Consider the following 18,937-nt stretch of genomic DNA (forward strand, 5'->3'; position numbering starts at 1 on the left):
CTTCAACCTTAAATACACTCCTCTTTGCCCAAAATACCCTTATCCTCTCATCTATTTGACAAACTCCTAGACAGTCTTCAAACTTCACTCAAATCCCCTGACTTCTGTGACGATCTGTCAAGTACTGACTCTCTATTTTCTACAGTTTTCTATTACTGCACCTGCCATGGTGTAATTATTTTTCATGTTTTCTTGTAATTCACTAGAGCACTATATATGTCTTCTTTGGGGGAAGGACCCAGGACTCAATCTTGCACAGAGCAGTAACTCAAGAAATGTTTGTACTGTTGAATAGGAGAAGCTTCTAACCTAGTGGGAAGATCAACTGAAATGCAGGAAATACATGCCACCATAGCAGTCTGCAACTGTGAGAGTAGGCAGAGGGAAAATTCTACAACATTCCCATTTAAGACGTTAAAATGTTGGTGACTGCTAGAGCTCAGGAAAAGAAACCCTTTTTATGTGGTTGCAACTCTAATGAGTCAATTATATTTACCTAAAGCCCGTAGAACTCAAAACTGTATTTTTCTCCCCAAAGTCTCATTCTTTTACAAAGTTCCCTGCTCCGTGGAATGATTGTGGGCAATCGCTTTTGCAGTTTTTGGCGATGCCAGTTTATAGCTATGTTTTTCTGTTCACTGAACTGGCTCATTTCTTCAGGAGAACAAACTGTTCTGCAGTGAAGCAGGAATTGGCTGGGTTCTAACAAAAAGATTTTTCCCCCCTGACAGTGTTTTTGCAAAAGACCCAAGTCAATTTATAGCCAAGTAACAAAAGGTCAGAAAGGTCAGGCAAGCAATGGGCGTAATTCCTGTGTGTCACAGCCAATAAAGGAAATGGGTGGGAATAAATAGTATGCAATTTTAACCTGAAATTATTTGTGCAAAACTATTATTGTAAACTATACAAAGAGACCCATGGCTTCCAATATCAAGGATTTCCCACTCTGATATTTTTTAAAGGCACATTTACAGTGGAAGAACTGAGATGACCTCAAATTCCTCATTCGCAAGTGGAAAATGTCAAAATCTTTTTCACACTAATGTATGAAAAAACACGGTCATTGTTTTGCAACCCTGAAATAGAAATGTTCACATGAAAAATTAAATATCTCATAGTGAAATCACAATTAAATATAATTTGCATGGCTGAATTCAATATAAAATTCTTGCCAAAAGAGAGACAAAATTGACCAAAAAGAAAGGATAAGAAAGGGCTCTACAAAGGTGATAGTTTATCTGATTTGCTCATGCTAGAAGTGTTACAAACTACTACACTATTCAAAAAGCATAAGAACAACAACAAATGCCTGCCTTTAAAGCAGACACAAAGAACTGACATCACCAGCCAAGCAAGTGGAAGACAGATGAGTAACATCCTATACTGGGCAGGCAACCAGGCCCAGGCCCATGGGTCTGTGGAATAAGGAAGGCTTTCAGATTTCAAGGCTGTTGGAAGGCCCCCTGTCATGATGTCTACAGTACTGACCATTTAAAAGAGCCTAATCATCCAAAAGATGAATAGTTAAATACAACTCTGTCATGTTCCAGACAAGATGGCATAAACCATTTCTCCCGCAACCTCCTTGCTAAGTACAACTATAAACCCTGGAAATAATACATGAGGCAACCAAAGGAAAAGTCTGAAAGGTGGAAAAAGGAAAGCGAACCGGTTAGGGACTCCAGAACTGGAGGAATGACATAGATGCAGGGTATCTTATGATCACCCACCCCCACCAGTCTAACAAAAGAAGGTGGCCCAGGCCCAATGTTTCCCAAGCCCCAGCCTAGTAACAAAAGGCAGCCCACATAGGCTCATCCTTCCCCATGATAGAATGAGAGTTGCACTGGCAATACCAGGCCAGTGAGCAGCACCAACAAGGAGGATAGTTCAGGGGCCCACTGACAATAAAACAGTTTGGGGAAGCACTCCCCCTCTGCAGGGTCCTCAGAAAGTACACTTCATCCCAACAGGATGGAGACTCCCTTTTCTCACCTAGAGGCACCAGGCAGCATAGCCTGGGGAAACTCCTTCCCCGCATCAGACAGCAACATCAGGGACCAGTAGGAAGCTTAGCTGCACCAGATAATCACCAAACCAAAATAATAACAGCAAAGGCTCTGAAAAGTAAATTGTCATCGGAACCACAGCCCACACAAGTAGATCCCAACCTGTGTGCTAAACCTAAATAGGGCGACTGCCTGATAAAATAAAAGATTTAAGTAGGACCCAGGATCTCCTAACATAATAAACAAAATGTCCAGAATAGAATTGAAAATCATCCATCAGACCAAGAATCAGGAAAATCACAACTTGAATGAGAAAAGCTAATCAACTGATACCAACAGCAAGATTATCTGATGCTGAAATTAGCTTACAAAAGACTTTAAAATAGACATCATAAATGTGCTTCCACAAGCATTTATAAATTCTCTTGAAACAGATGAAAAATAGAAAATATCAACAAAGAAACAGAAATTATAAAAAAGAACCAAATGAAAATTATAGAACTGAAAAATTCAATAACAGAAATAAAAACTTGCTAGATGGGCTTAATAATAGAGTGAAGATGACAGAGGACAGAATCAACGAACTTAAGGATAGAGTGATAGAACTCAGCCAATATGAACAAAAGAGAGAAGATGGGCTGAACACAAATGAACAGAGCCTCAGGCACTTGTGAGACAATAACAAAAGATCCAAAGTTCATATCATCAGAGTCCCAAAAGGAGAGCAGAAAGAGAGCTGAAAGACTATTCAAAAAGATAATGACTGAAAATTTCCCAAATTTGGTGTAAGACATAAACCTATAGATTCAAGAAGCTGGGCAAATTTTAAATAGGATAAACCCAAAGAAATCCATGCCAAGACACATGATAATTAAAGATAAAGAAAAAGTCTTGAAAGCAGAGAAAACCAACACAGTGCCTATAATGGAACACCAACTCAAATGACAACAGATTTCTCATTTGAAACCATGGAGGCCAGAAGGAAGTATCACAACATTTTCAATGCTGAAAGAAAAGAACTGTCAAGCATGAATTCGATAGCTGGAGAAGCTATTCTTCAAGACTGAAGGGAAAAAGACATTCTCAGACTAAGGAAAACTAAAAGAATGTGTTGCTAGAAGACCTACCCTTAAAGAATGGCTAAAGGAAGATTCTTCAAATAGAAAGGAAATGATAAAAGAATAAATTTTGGAGCATCAGGAAGAAATAAAGAACAACAGAAAAAGAATATGAGTACACGCAACAGACTATCCTTCTCCTCATAAGTTTTATATATTTTGTATATTACAAAATATAAAAATTTTATGTAAAATGTTATAAAATATACAAGTTATTTATATTTTATATATTTATATGTTAAATATGTATAATTATATTTTATATATTAAATATATTTTATATACTATATTTACATTATATATTATACTTAATATATAAAATATAATTGTATATTTAATGACAAACAAAAATTATAGCACCAGCTGATACTCAAGGTGATTATATTTAAAACAAGGGAGGGGAGGTAAAGGGATCTAGATGGAAGTAAGGTTTCCACATTTCACTCAAAGTGGTAAAATGTTGATACCAGTAGACTGTTATAAGTCAAATATGTACATTGTAATACCCAGAGCAATCACTAAGAAAATGATACAAAGAGATACACTCAAAAACACTACAAATAAGTCAAGATAATATCCTAAAAAATGTTCAAGTAACCCAAAGGAAAGCAAGAAAAGAGAAACAGATGAATGAGAAACAGGAAACAAAACAAACAACAAAATGGCAGATTAAAACCCTAACACATCAATAACTGCTTTAAATGTAAATAGTCTCCCATTTACATTTATATTGGTAAATATACCAATTAATAAGTAGAGATTGGTAGAGTGGCTAAAAATACAACCAAACTATATGCTGTGCACGAGAAACTCTCTTCAAATTCAATGAAATAGGTAGGCTGAAAATAGAGCACTGTCCGTAAGATAGATAGACTGTCAATAGCTACTTAAAATTATGCTTCTGAGCAGTTTTTAATGATACAGAAAAATGTTTAGAACATTACATTTTATAAGACATAAGCAGGTAAATATTAAATATTTTCAAAGCAAGATACAAAATGTATATATAGCATGGCTTCACACTATATGTAAACAACTTCTAAATAAATGCCTAAAAAGAAAGTTACCAAGATATCTCTAACAGGAATCTCTATTATCTTCATTATGCTTTCCTGTATTTTTCAGATTATCTACCATAAGAATGAATGGCTTTTATAATCAGAAAACAAGGTTATTTTTAAAAAATTCTCTTCAATTAAAGCAGTCTATTAAAGATAACTGTGTTGCTGCTTGGGGAGGAGAAACTAATATTTATCATTGGTAACTACCATTAACGTGGACCTTTTTACTGGTGAGTTGGCTGCCCACCCCTTCCCTGCTCCCCAGAAGACAGAGACACAGGGCAGAAGGCCTAGAAGACCCAGAAAATGTTCTCTTTGCAAGCTTTGGGCATGGGATCCAAGAGCTGGGAGGCAGGGAGTGGGGAGAGAGCAGACAGGTGGGGGTGGGAGATAGTGTGGCCAGCAGAGCAGGACTGTTGCACATCCGCCTCGCTTCCAGTAGTCTTCAGAGTCACTGCTCTGTCTCCACAGGTCTGACCACTGAGCTGGTCACCATGTTTCCTCACTCTATCACCCAAGGCCACATGAGTATGTCTCAGTTCTCACAGCCCAACAGAACCTAACACAAGTATCACCTCAGCATGCTGGGGGGCCATAGTACAGAAGAAGGAATTCTTCTGTTTTATACTGCCAAGTCAGTATCAATTTAACACTCCCATCTTCCTTTCTTTTTTCAAAGTCTCTCCCTAACTTTATCCAGGAGCCCTGTGACAACTTTCCTACTATAACAGGCCCAATCCTTTCTATGGCATTTCAAGTAGTAAACCTCAAAATAATCTTCAATCCATCCTTACCCTTTGTTTGTATATCCGATCTATTATTATAGGGAGATTCAGCATAGAATGTAGAAGGTAGCACATATAATGATTTCTAAGGTCCCCTATTAGAGATTTATAATTCTTTTACCAAATGATATCTTTACTCATTCTTAACGCAACTAACAAATGAACCCTATTAAAATCATAGTTGAAAGCTCTGACCAAGATTCTTTCATGTATAAGATACTTCATTGTTGATGTTGCTATGGCCCTATTTAACAGTCTTTGGGATCATTTCAAGACTTCCCACTTATATCACCAATTCTGGAAAAGTTGCCTTTTTCTCTTACTGACGACACGGAATCCCACCTCTAGGGCCATATGCGATAAGTCAAAGCCAACCTTGAATTTAAGGCGCTTTGCAAACACTGTAGAACTATTTTAGTGCTCCCACTTTTGCCATCTCCCATAGTTAAACTGCCAACACATGACGAGGTAACACAATCTTACAAATATCTGAGCACAGATTATTTGAGACTATATTAACTTTTAAAATAAGCTTTTACTTTGCCTGTTGTCTTGCTTTTTTGGGCTAGAGTGAAAACAGCATGAACTTTAGAGTCAAAGAGTGTCCCTATTACTCATTAGCTGCACAACTTTGTAGCCTCTCCACCTATAAAATGGAAATAATTATGCATAACTCTTATAAGGATTAAGTAATATATCACTTATAAAAGTGCTTGTCATATCATAGTTGCTCTCCTGGCTCCATTTAATACTCCTATCTTAGTTTCTTTTTTCCACCTACTTCTCATTTATGTTTCCTTGCTGTATTTTATGAACCTGAATGAGTCATCTTATATTCTTTTGGAACAAAAAGAGCTTACAGTTATGCATCGCTTAACACAGGGGCATGTTCTGAGAAATGTGTCATTACGTGACTTCATCGTTGTGCGAACATTATAGAGTGTATTTACACAAACCTAGATGTGAAACACCTAGGCTATGTGGTACTAATCTTATGGGACCACTGTCATATATGCGGTCCATCATTGACCACAACATCATTATGCAGTGCATAACTGTATAAATATACAACATGAAAACAGCAGACATTCTTCTGAGAAGTAAGAGTGGGCACTGACTGGGAAGGGACATGAAGCAACTTTCTGGGTAATGATATCTTGGTAGGAGTTTGGGTTACACAGGTGTATGCATTTTTCAAAACTCAGCAAATGTACAGTTAAAATTTAACCACAATGAAATGTACAAATCTTACCTCAAAAGAAAAAAAATCTGCAAACAAAAAATGACCTCTCCTTAGTGATATGCATGCTGACGCACTGAGGGAGAATGCATAAAAAATACAACGGACAGGGGCCAGCCCCGTGGCCAAGTGGTTGAGTTCCCATGCTCCGCCCAGGGTTTTGCCAATTCAGATGCTGGGCACGGACCTGGCACAGCTCATCAGGCCATTCTGAGGCATCATCCCACATGTTACAACTATGACTCACAACTAAAATACAGAACTACGTACTGGGGGATTTTGGGGAAAAGAAGGAAAACTAAAAAAAATTTAAAAATTAAATCTTTAAAAACAAAAAATACAACGGGCAAGAGGCCAGCACCATGGCCTAGTGGTTAATCGCTGCACTCCACTTCAGCAGCCCAGGTTCACAGGTTCGGATCCTGGGCATGGACCTACACCACTCATCGGCAGCAATGCTGTAGCCGTGACCCACATACAAAATAGAGGAAGACTGGCACAGATGTTAGCTCAGGGTGAATATTCCTCAGCAACAAAAAAAAGAAGAAATTACAATGGACAGATGGCTGGATAGAGGGATAGGAAGCACAGAGAGTAAAACGTTAATAGTCAAAACCTGGTGGTGGGTGTATGGCTGCTCACTGTAAAATTCTTTCAACTTGGCAGTATGTTTGAAATTTTTCATAATAAAATATTGGGAAAAAATTTCCTATGGACAAAAATGGAAGGCACTCAACACATGTTAGTTCGCTTCCTGAACTCTCTCCTCATCATTATTCATCCATTTGTTCATTTACCTATAAACGCTTATTAGGCATACACTGTAGGACTGCCTAGTACAAGTTGCTTAACCTGAAGCCCTCTGAAACTCAGTTTCCCAACTATGGAATAACAACTCCGTGTGCCTCATGGGATTTTTGTGAGAATTAAGATGAGAGAATAAGAGAATAAGATGAGAGAATTAAGATAAGAGAATTAAGAATAAACTTATAACACTCAGCTCAGTTCCTGACCCATAGCTGGTATTCAGTAAATGCTAGCTGCCATTATGCCAGTATAACACACAGTAAAGAACGTGGGCATTATAACGTATTATTCCAGTATCAAGTAGTGGTTAGAAGGCCTGAGTCCTCACTGATGGCTTGGGTTCAAATCCCAACCCCACCACTTTGCAGCGCTGAAACAGTGTAAGCATTCAATCAATGTTAGTAAAATTCACTGCGCTGGACACTCAGAGGGCATGAAGATGAATGTGTAAGACCCTGACACCTCAAGGAGTTGATAATCCAGGGGAAGGGAAAGCAATGTCAACAGAAGCATCACAAAGTGGTGTGTGATGTGTGCCACAGGAGATGCGCTACAATGGACTTGAGATGCTGGAAAAACAGACTGAATAATGACTGAAGAAGACCAAAGAAGGCTTCAAGGGGGTAGCATTTGATGATCTGGGACTTGAAGGCAGAGAGGGGGAAGAAAAAGCTCCATAATGTGAAAGTACATGGTACAGACAGCCTACTAGGGCTTAATAAAAGGGAGGAAAGGGCAGGTTGGAAGATGCATGACTGGAAAAGAATCAGGATCAGATGGTGGACAGTTCTGCTGATGAATGTAGACTTAGTTTTGCAAAAGTACTTTGAAAAAATGGTCATCCATTCATATAATCAACTAGGTTAGCAGAGGTGAGTCTTCCAAATTAATTGTCAACCAATAATGTTTTCTTGATTTTTTGATCTGATAAATGACAAACACTGCTCATCATTTATCCACTGTACTCTTTATATTGAATAACCAAAAATTCATAAAACCATAAACATTTTACCAACTCGAGGCATGAGGACATATTTTTACTCAGTAAGAAGGCCCAGAGTCTCTGAAGGGAGGGCCAGGGAAGAGCTTATTAACAGTGTTGTGGAATCGAGTTGGTTAGCACCACTCTAGCTGGCTCATTGCTTTGAGGGTCAACTTGGAATCTGACCCAGGAGATTAAATTCAGGGAGAAATGCCCACACAGCAGCAGAGAAGAGTTGGTTCCCTCTGGATGCTGCCAGCTGGCCAAGCTGTGCCTCTCAGAGCTTGCTCTGCCTTGGTACACACATTTCTGATTGCCACAGGCACTGAACAAAACCACTAAGCCTTACCAAACTGTCTTCAACATCAGAGCCTGAGGGGAGTGGCCATGGGAGGGGCAAGTTTTATGATTAAGGGCACCAAACACTGCTTCAAAATTATGTAAATCAAAACATATGAAGTACACATGAAAACACCTTTTCTTTTCAGCACTGTTGCTTATGTTGACGTAAACCAAATCTTTTTAGCAGAGGCACCTTTAAGTGAGGCAGGTGGGCTGACTGGTTCAGGCTCAGAGGAACAATCTCCTGGTCTGTGAGCTCCGTGAGGGCAGGGACCATGAGCATCTTGCTCACTGTTGTGTTCTCAGAGCCTAATACAGTGCCTGGCACGTAAAGCATGCTCACAAAATATCTGCTGACTGAATAAATAACCTAGTCCCCAGCTTTCTAAGTTCAGAAATATGGTGCTTTTTCAGTTCACTGAGATTATTAAATTCTTAACTGAATGGGATAGAAATGGTTTAATACCAACCAAACTCAATGGAGACACACTGGATTCCCCCTCCACCCACCCCACTCCTATATTAGAGGGGGTATAGCTTTCTAGGAGCCTCACTTTCCCTGTAATTTATCCAGAGCTGTCCTCTCCTAATATCAGAGCATCTGGGAAGAAGAATCCCTCATCAGGTTGCTTCCTGAGGAACAAATTAGAGCTTCTAAGAAGGTTTTCAACCTGCATATGTAGCAAGGCCAGCTTTGCAGCAACCAGAATGTCTGTCCCAGGGCAGTGTGGCATCTCCCCTCCTGTGGACAGAGCGAGATGTACTCAGAGAGTCCTACCTTCCAAATCCTCCTAGACTCCACAAAGGCTCCCAATCTGCTGCCCCTTTGCAACATTCTTCATTTGAACATGACATAAACCTCTAGCTTTTATGATTTTTCTGTTCCTAGGGCTTTAACTTGGCTGCTTCCTAATGACCAAGGACGGATTTTCATCGACATATGCCTCCAGAAGACTGCTTGGGTCTAGTCATCTCCACATGGATGTCCACCAATTTTCAGGCCATTTTGGCCTCAGCAGCAAACACTGCAGCAATATCTTCAGAGAACTCCAGGGTACTAAACGATATCTTTGGACCCATGACTCTGCATAAGTCTGGTTTGGAATTTTTTTTCCTTTAGTATCTTGCATTGACTAATTTTCTGCCCACTTGGCCTCATAAAATTTTCAGAAAAATCTCTCATCAGCATAGCTTCTCACTACTGTAATTTTGAGAATGGTCTAGAAAATTCATTATTTCAGGAAATGAGCCTAGAGGCAACGTTGTGGAAGGTCATCAATATCATTTACCCACTCAGAAAAGAGGACTTAACCCTAAAGCTTTCCTTCCTATTCTTAAGCCAGTTTATACGCAGGAAATAGTCTACCCAAATAGTTTAAGGGAAATCAGTTGAACACTGCCATGGGGAGGATGAGGTCACACAGTGGACATTTACAACTCCAGATGCCACATCTGGACCAAGGTTAAAATGGTTCGCTACTGGGGCCAGCCCTGTGGCCTAGTGGTTAAGTTCGGTGCACTCTGCTTCAGCAGCCCTAGTTCATAGGTTCAGATCCCAGGCGCGGACCTACACCACTCATCAGCCATGCTGTGGCAGCAACCCACATACAAAGTAGAGGAAGATCAGCACAGGTGTTAGCTCAGGGCTAATCTTCCTCAAGCAAAACAAGATGAAGACTGGCAACAAATGTTAGCTTAGGGTGAATCTTCCTCGGGGGAAGAAAAATTGTTCGTTGCTGAACTCCTTAAAAACTTGAGGGAATGCTACCTGGTTCCCAGGATTTGCCTATTTCTAGTTTATCAAGTAAAGTTTCAACAGTCTGTAAATTTATCACTTATTTGTGTAGTCCAAATGACAATCAGGAAAAGGTTCTCTCCCCTACTGTTTTCCCCCAGAACAATAACAACAACAACAACAAGAGCAGCTAACAACAATGGAGCACACAACACACACTGGACCCTGTTCGTTCTAAGCATTTCACATGCAGTAGTTCATTTAACCTTCTACAACCCTTGGTAGTAGATATTATTACTGCCTCCAGTTTACAGATGAGGAAACTGAGGCGCAAAGCAGCTAAGTAACTTGTCCAAGGTCACTCAGCTAGTAGCTGGTGGAGCCAGGATTTGAACCCAGGCAGCTTAGTTCCAGAGCACACATGCTTAGCACTACACTCTCCTGTTCTCAAAGAATGCAAGAACAAATTATCATCTGGAAGAGAGAGAGGGTCTATGAATCAGAGTTCTGGAGGAAGCTGAATTGAACAAAAGATTCAAAATGACAGAAGGAAACCACTTCCAGAATGGAAAGACCTGAGAAAAGAAACAAGAAGGAGCTCACAGGGTCTCTCACATAACTAGCAATCAAAGAGGGTCACTAAGACAAAGGCTGGAAACATCTCAAAACAACATGTAGAAGGTAAAGAGAAAAAAAGAACTCCAAGTAAACAACTTAAACAAGCAGATTATGTGAAAGGGAATCCAAAAGAGTTACTTTTGATTTTTTTTAGTAACAGAAGCCCAGAAACAAGACAATCTAAGATATTAGACCACACAAAAAAAAAAAAGAGAGAGAGAGAGAGAGGAACAAATCATACTATTTTAAGCTGTCATCTGTAAACAAACAAAATGATGCCACCCCCAGACCAAGTGTCCTCTTCACTCCTCTACCAACAAGTTGTCTCCAAGAGCTGAGGTCAACGGCTGCTGTCTGCATTTCCTCAGCTCCTCCTGACTCCAGTGCGAGCTTCCTTAGGTACTCTTTGGGAACTGAGCATACTGGGATCACTATCAGTTTTCTTATTGAGAAAACCAGGGCTTAGATGCTTCTTAACCTGCTGGACATCTGCCTCATCTTTGTATCTCCTGCACCTAGCTCAGCATCCATCCAACTCAGAGTGAGGCCTTGGTGGTTAACTAACTGAATCAAGAATAATAAAATCCTTATGAGTACTAGGCTGAAGCCCAGAAGAATTAGTACACCTCAAAGAAAAATGCAAAATCTGAAAAGAAAAAATAAAGGGTGTAGATAAAGAATAGGAAGAGGGGATGCCAAAACTGGGAGAAACTGAGTTTCCTTATATGGAAGGAAAGGAAAGTTCTTGCTTTTGTTTTGATGATAGTAAATAAATACAGAAACAAATGTTATTTTTAGCACTAAGAGAATTCAAAAGATTGTTCACCTTTAAAATGTGTTTACAAGATCAAGGAAGGGAAAGAACATTCCATAAGACAGAAGGTAAAACAGAAGAAAGACAACTAAGAAATATAAAAATTAAGAGACAAATTACATATAGAAAACATAACAAATGCAATAGTAACCATAAATTAAAGGGGATAAATTCACACATCAGTTATAGAATCTTCAAGATTGGTTGAACAGAAGACAAAATCCAACAATATTCTGCATGCAAGAGACAAGCTCTGAAATAGCAATAATGAAGTTAGAACATGTAACAAAATCACTACACCAGAAATGTACAAGCTATGACAAAAAGAATAGAGGAGAAGCATGGCTTTAAGTATTGCCAAAAAACTAAACATGCAATAAACAACCAAAAACACCTAGATTTAAAAAGAAAGGAATTAGATATTTTGAAAGCAAAAACCAAAATACTTTGGAAGGATCCATTAGAAAATGGCAGGAAGTGCTGCCTATGAGAGGGGAACTAATTGCCTGGGGAACAGGAGTGAGGAGGAAAATGACTTTTCACTACCTCCTTATGTATTTTTAAAGTTTTATATTTCAACTAAAAGTTTCTTTGAAAAGACTAAAAGTGATACTACTAGTAAATTTAGTGCAAAGGAAAAAAGGGAAATGTATGAAATTGGAAAAATAGCACATAAAAAGAGGCAATAAAATTATAGGGAAACACTATATTTATGTTAATAAATTTGGATAAAACTAAATAGATGGATTTCTATTAAAAATGTAAAATTCTAACACTGGCAAAAATAAAATACCTAACTAGACCAACATCTTAAAAAAAAAAATCAAATAACTATAACCCTACAAAGCAACTAGTCTCTGACGGTTTATAGTAAATCCTTTCAAACTCTCCAGAAACAAACAATTCACATTATAGAAACCATGCCTAAAACAGATCAAGATATAGGTTATCTAGGTTATTCTATTAACCTGGTCCTAAAACTGGCTAAAGAAAATTAAGAGAGAGGAAACTATACAAAGCTTACTTAGAATTCATGCTCAAAAATTTAAAAGAAAATGATAGTAAATAGAATCTAGGAATAGATTAAATTTTTAATATGTCATATCGACAGATACCAAAAATTCATTTGTTAAAATCCAACACCTATTCTTAATTTAAAAATTCTAACACTCATAATAAAGGTATATTTTCTCACCCTTATTAGAGTATCTATTTAAAACCAAATGCCAATATTATAACTCAAGGAAAAAATAAGCCATGCAGTCATTAAAAGCAGGCAGAATATGAAGAAGCATTTTATCATCACTGTTAATACAGTATCAGAATTTCCTTCCAATATAAAGTAACATGAAAACAAACAGAATACAAATACAGTAAAGGCAGAGGCAAAATGTTTACATATATAACACCACTGTATACTTATAAACCCAAAGGAATCATTTAAATGGTTATGATGAGTTTAAAGTGACCAGAGTCATCACCATTATAGAAAAATCAAAAGTATTTCCCGTCTTCAAACTTGACCTCACATGAAAATCACCTAGGCAGCTTTTTAAAATCCTGATGCCTATGCTTCAACTCAGACAAATTACCTCAGAAATCTCTGGGGATGCGACCAAGCATTAGTATTTTATAAAGCTTCTGGGGTGATTCTAATGTGCAGCCAAGTAAAGATACCACTACTACATGTTTCGTTATCTAAATATCTAAAAACTGCAATGCAAAAAAAAATTACCATTCATGATATTTGCAAATGGGAAGAGAGATTGCTGTGAGCAAACAGGATTTCAAAAGAAGAAACATGGAAGCAGACACAGTTAGCTACTGTGCAAATGTCTCCAGTCCATTGCAGTTTAGGCAAAGAGGCAGGCAGCTACCCAAGTTACTGGAGGGGGACATGACCCATGGCTACAAAGGAATGATGGCAGCAAGAAGTAGTGCCTGTCGAAGTGTTATTGCGACAGGAAGCAAGCATGAGGATTTAATAGGGACTGAGTTGGTACAGGGTTACCTGCATACCGTTATGAGGTTATATGTGAGATAAACTCCTAGAAATGCAATTGCTGAGTCAAATGGTATGTGCCTTTAAAAGTGAAAGATTAATTTTAAAAGATATTAAAGGTCAAATAGAAAAATCAAGATGTGTAGAATAAACAAAATATCATACTTGATAGGTGAGAAGTGGAGTGGGAGAAATGAGGTAAGCTGGAATAGGCAAGATGGCTCAGTATTACCAGGTAGTAGGTACAGAGACCAACATAACAGAAAATTCCTGGTGATTCCAATTTAGCTTTGCCCTTCATTAACTTTGCCCCCACAGGAGAAATCTGAAGAAGGAGAAGGAGGGCAGGAGCCATGTGGCTATCTGGGAGGAGAAGATTTGAGGCAGGAGCATTTCTGGATTGACTGAAGAACAGCAAGGAGATCAGTGTGACTGAAGCAGTCGGTGCAAAGGTGAGCACTAGAAAACATGCGTACAAGTTTACTCATAAGTAAACTTGCATTATGCCATTTTTAGTTTAGAAGATTGATATACAAAGCCACTACATAATTTTTACTCAACCTTACTACTCAAAGTTAAAGAACGAGTGGCTGGAATATATCATATATCCAACAGTAGTCTTGCTGCAATCCACAAGAAGGCAGAAGTTCCAGAAGCTACAATTGTGAAAAAATTCCCACGGGCTGGGTGGCCCCAGGTTCGTGGAGAAAGAGTGATGCTGCCACGAAGTTGTGCAAGTCAGGACGCTATGCAAAGAACTTCCAGTGTTATACACCATCGATGACTATATCTCCACTTCCTCCACTTTCTTTCCAAAAATTTCTACTCAGCACACTGGAGAAACATTCTTAACTTTATAATGAAAGACAATTGATACATTTCCTTTATTTAAAAAACTTTAAAACAATAACAAAAAACCCACAAAGTCTAAGCTTATGAGTAGCTGAATAACAATACGTAGGGTTCTCAACTCAAAAAATAAATAAATAAAAAATAAAAAAATTTTACTAGAGCACACCTATTTCCCCAAGTGAAGGCTACATCTATTTACATTGATTATTTCCAGTCTGCTTTGTCTTTAGTATTAAATTTAGCATTGAAAAATTTTTCCTATTTCAGAGGGCAGTGCCACACATCTTGCAGCCTGAGAATATGGCTTGCACTCAGACTAAAAATTGACCTTGAACCAAACCTGCACATCACAGAGACACAATAGACAGCTCTTCTTTTATAAACCCAACAGTCAACCTAAGATATAACAGCTTCCTCTCAAGTGATTTAAGAAATCACCTAAATACAATACAGAATACAATACAAATTTTTAGATTAATCCAAAAAAATCATTTGATCAAAGAGCTCAGCAATAAAAACCGAGAGAGGAAAAAATAACGTTTAATAGCAATATAGACTACATATGGCTATAAAGACTTAGGCAGTACTAAGTTACGGTAATTGACATGGCAAGAAACTTGTTAAAATCCAGAAGCATACTATTTACCTGGGAAACATACTTCTTTGTTACTTTATTGGTTTCTCTCTTCACTTTATGCAGCCCCTACGCATCTTTAAAGGTTCTCTTGTTGTTGCTTCTGCAGTTGCAATTCAGTCCTATAAAAGAAACAGCATATCATCACTTCATGAGAAAAAAAGTATATTCTAGAAAGCTGAGTTATCCAGTCTCATCAATCTTCTTTCCTAATTCATTTTCACCAGAACTGTATACAAACAAAAAAACCTAAGGGGTGAGGAGAGTAAAAAGAGGTCATTAAAATACAAACTAGCAATTTAAAATTATTAAAAATGCCAGTGGAAACTGAAAAATATAAATGGAAATAAGGCAAACTCAATTGTCTCTGATAGCATATCAGAATAAGATCATTCACTAAAATCTGTAATTTTAACACTCTTTCCACCAATGAGTCGCCATCTCTCTCTCCTAGCTAAGTTTGAGATGGTTGAGCAGAAATGATAAAATTAACTGATGTGTAGCCTTACAACTTCAAGAATGCACACCATTAAGGACGTGCTGTTTTCTCATGCTCTTCCATTCAAAGCCCTGGGGTTTTCCTGGCATGGATTCTGGAGGTACAAAACATGGTCTAGAGTGTGTGTTCCAGGCCAAGGAACTATGCTCTCTTCACATTTGTTTCTGACCCTCATCCCTATGTCATACCAATCTACCCAGTGCCAATGATGGGCATACAGTAACACTGGGCGAATGAATGAGACAGTAACTATGTTTCCAACAAACACTAGAGAGAGTCAGGACTATGAGTATCTGCGAATGTAAACAAGTTTGCCCCTCAATAAAGCACCCATCACCAAAGCAGTTCCTAGTTATCGTTCACCATCATTCTTATGTCTTTAATGTACACATATCAAGCTTTTAGTCTGTGTCAAGCACTGTTCTAAGAGCTTTAACTACATTAACTAATTCAATCTTTATAACAACCCCTTAAGGTAGATTCTACTATTCTAATTGCCCAGATGAGGAAACTAAGGCACAGACAGGGTTAAGTAAATTATGTAAGGAAATGCACTATTCTGTTGTTTATAGGCATGGCTTCCTGGGCAAATACAATCTTGCAGTAAGCTGCAGTCTCATCCACCTATTTCACTTTCTTTTACTGCAGTCATGGTATAGTAGCTTAATGTCTAGTTTAATTAGCTCTTGTTGGAAAATTTTCCTAATTAATAATTTATTGAAAAACTTAACTTTTAATTCTCCACAACTTAAAAACTGACCTTTTCTTACTTAAAAAAAAAATTATCCAGTGAACATCAAAAAATATAAATCTTCCTAATTTTATGGAGTCAGAAGAAATAATTATTTTAAGCTAAATACTCACATTCACGCACTACATCAGTTTATTACATTTACTCCAGATATTTTTCTCTGTTTACCAGATCCCTTCTAACTTGAAAGTCACAAAGCCCTTACTCAAGCAAGGCATTTATTCTTGTACTCTCTAGTCTAGTCGATTGGGACGTGATGTGAAAGAGGCCAAAAGCTGTGCATTCAATCCACCACAAACTCTTAGCTTCATGTCTACAAACTCTCAGCCTGGATGGCATATTTTGGGTCATAAGAGGAACCAGGTAGGAGTGTACAAGACAACTAGCATAAATACATCGGCTGGAGAAACAAGTCCACATATAACACACGGGCAGAAGCAGGACTATGGGGCAGAAGCATCAACTTTATTCATAAAGAAAAGCTTTATGATCATTGGCAAAGCAGTTTTACCTTTCTGAGTAAAGTCTTCTCAATCTCAGATCTTTTGACAGAATCTAACCTGAAGTCCCTCCTTCCAAAAACAAAACAGGTATAAGATAAAAACAAGAAACTAAGGAATTTAGTTTTTGTACAAGCTCTGATTGATTGATCTGAAAACAGAATTTTCTTATTCCTGACACCAATTCCACCGACAATAAAAAGCACTTGTATGGTTTTAGAAAGTATCACAAAAATCTCTGAAAGTGCAGCATAGCAAACCATCAGAAAAATCTTACTGCAATTCCATTAGTATATCTTAGATTCTTTAAAAATTACACTTAATTTTCATAAAACCAAAAGCTGTTCCATCTCCAAATAATATGAAGTTATTTTAAATATGCTTTTTCAGATTAAATGAAGAAATCAACCAATATCTGTCCAGATCACATTCTCAAACAACACAGGGCCCATTCAAGGTAGAAGTTTTACCAGCTTCTACAAATAAAAGTGAAAAAGCAAAACTATATTCCTTAATAGTTATTTTAGGAAGAAACGTACTTGGGATCATCCGTCTTTGAGTTTTCCTGCCTACAAGTGGAAAGAACTTTCCCAATGTACTAATGCTACAAAGCACATGGGTTCCACCAGTCACAAGGTAACTATGACAGCAAAGCCACAGTTATTTATGAGATCACAAAAACTATGATGTAATTTTTTAAATTGACGTAAAACTCACATAAAATCAACCATTTTAAAGTGTACAATTCAGTGGCATTTAGTATATTCACAAAGTTGTGCAACCATCATCTCTACCTAGTTCCAAAACATTTTAGTCACCCCAAAATGAAACCTTGTATTTATTAAGCAGTCACTATAATTCCCCCTGCACCAGCCCCTGGCAACCACTAATATGCTTTATGTCTCTATAGATTTACCTATTCTGGATATTTCATATGAATGCAATCACAATATGTGACCTTTTGTGTCTGCATGATATCTTGAGGTTCTTCTACATTGCAGCATGTATCAGTACTTCATTCCTCTTTATGGCTGAAAAATATTCCATTGTATGAATATACCACATTTTGTTCATTAATTCACCCACTGATGGACATTTGGATTGTTTTCACCATCTGGCTACTGTTTATAGTGCTGCTATGAACATTTGTGTACAAGTATTTGTTTGAACACTTCTGTCTTCAATTATTCTGTGTATATATCTAGAAGTAGAACTGCTGAGTCATACGGTAATTCTACATTTAACTGTTTAAGGAATCACCAAGCTGTTTTCCACAGTGGTTACCATTTTACATTCTCACCAGAAAAGCACGAGGGTTTCAATTTTTCCACATCCTCATCAACACTTATTTCCTGTTTGTGTGTGTGTGTTTAAATATACCATCCTTGTGGCTGTGAAGTGATATCTCATTGTGGTTTTGATTTGCATTTCCTTAATGACTAATGATGTGGAACATCTTTTCATTTTTATGTTGGCCATTAGTATATCTTCTTTGGAGAAATGTCCAGTCAAGTCTTTGCCCATATTTGAATTGGGTTGTTTGTCTTTTTGTTGTTGAGTTATGAGTTTTTTAATATATTAAGGATACTAGGCCCTTCTTAAATTTGCAAAGATTTTCTCCCATTCTGTAGATTGTCTTTCTACTTTCTTAATAGTATCCTTTGATGCACAAGTTTTAAATTTTGATGAAGTCCCATGTGTCTGTTTTTTTCTTTTGTTGCTTGTGCTTTTGGTATTGTTTCTAAGAATCTATTACCAAATCCAAGGTTATGAAAATTTACCCTTCTGTTTTCTTTTAAGAGTTTTGACTCTTACAATTAGGTCTTTGATCCATCTTGAGTTAATTTTAGTAGACAGTTTGAGGTTGAGATTCAGTTTCATTCTTTTGCAGGTGGATATTATTTGTTGAAGAGATTGTCCTTTCCCCCACTGAATGGTCTTGGCACCCTTGTCAAAAATCAATTGACTATAGACGTATGGGTTTACTTCTAGACTCTCGATTCCATTCCATTTATCTGCATGTCTATCCTTATGCCAGCACCTAACTGTTTTATTATTGTAGCTTTTTTTAAAATTGGGAAGCATGAGTTCTCCAACTTTATCTTTCTTTTTCAAGATTGTTTTTAGTATTCAGAGCCCCTTGCAATTCCATATGAGTTTTAGGATCAACTTTTCCACTTCTGCAAAA

General features: G+C 37.6%; 1 protein-coding gene across 10 annotated transcripts in view; it reads right to left on the reverse strand.

Moving 5' to 3' along the window:
* ZHX3 (zinc fingers and homeoboxes 3) overlaps nucleotides 1-18,937 on the reverse strand; it is a 132,064-nt gene that overhangs the window by 49,251 nt on the left and 63,876 nt on the right. For 8 of the 10 annotated variants that reach the window (XM_001500227.5, XM_070247058.1, XM_023626569.2 and 5 more), the window contains exon 2: nucleotides 15,012-15,121. The gene's annotated coding sequence lies outside the window, so the exon portion shown is untranslated. Of the gene's footprint in view, nucleotides 1-15,011; nucleotides 15,122-17,288; nucleotides 17,381-18,937 lie in introns of those variants that run through there. The other 2 variants (XM_014735158.3, XM_070247059.1) reach the window with 1 other exon arrangement.

Source organism: Equus caballus, chromosome 22 (genome assembly GCF_041296265.1).
Source record: "Equus caballus isolate H_3958 breed thoroughbred chromosome 22, TB-T2T, whole genome shotgun sequence".
NCBI classification, from domain to species: domain Eukaryota; kingdom Metazoa; phylum Chordata; class Mammalia; order Perissodactyla; family Equidae; genus Equus; species Equus caballus.